The sequence below is a fragment of the Trachymyrmex septentrionalis genome, unplaced genomic scaffold (assembly GCF_001594115.1).
Source record: "Trachymyrmex septentrionalis isolate Tsep2-gDNA-1 unplaced genomic scaffold, Tsep1.0 scaffold22, whole genome shotgun sequence".
In the NCBI taxonomy this organism is placed as follows: domain Eukaryota; kingdom Metazoa; phylum Arthropoda; class Insecta; order Hymenoptera; family Formicidae; genus Trachymyrmex; species Trachymyrmex septentrionalis.
The window spans coordinates 2,949,006-2,949,888 of NW_017305375.1; positions in this window are offsets into that span (position 1 = coordinate 2,949,006).

Below are 883 nucleotides of genomic sequence, written 5' to 3' on the forward strand. Positions count from 1 at the left end.
TCGTGCTTTTACAGCATCGATACATTTGTCATTCCGCCAGATGCAGTTTCACGCGAAATTAAAAGGATCGCCATAAAACGATAGTGGCTTTACAATCAAAATATAAATAATACGTAGTGTGGCGGAAAAAATACTTCTTCAAAAATGAATGGTTCAATTTATTCTGTAAAGTACGACTGTAATTAGGAGATGACTGCATTAATCTTTCATATTTGACAGCGTATTTGGTATTGCGTATATTGCGAATGTACCACCGTATTTTTTTATAGCGCGGTTATAGTGCAAGAGATATTCGATCTTCATTGAAAGGCTCCATTAATCGCACAGTGTAGAGACAAAAGGGTTGATTTCAGTAATGGAACACGCTTTCGGGTACTTACATCAAAGGACATATTAATTTTGCTAATGGAGCTGCAGTTAAACGCCAATTAACAGGATCAAAATTAATTGCAGATCAAAGCGACACGCAACGCTTTTGCAAAAAAACAGGATTGCATTTATTATTTCGCGAGATGATCGTGCACCATCGCAATTCCATTATGCAAGATGACGCAAGATAGAAATAAAATTGAGCTTGATTCCTCGATCAAGAATCATTTCATCAGATAATTAATCGTTCTACCTGCACATTCTAACATGACATAATCTCGAGGTCATAAATTAGATCATACTGACATAAGCTAAATGTGACAGAGAAATATGTTCGTCGTCCGCTTGCATATGCAATGAAGTTTCGATTTCACAAAAAATGAAGAATGTATTCTCGTTTTTCTTGGAATCAGAGCATTTGATAGTTAAACAATTAAATAAATCCGTTAAAAATAAATAAATTCGTTAAAAAATTAAATAATTTCTGAGTAATTATTATGATGCTTAATTTTAT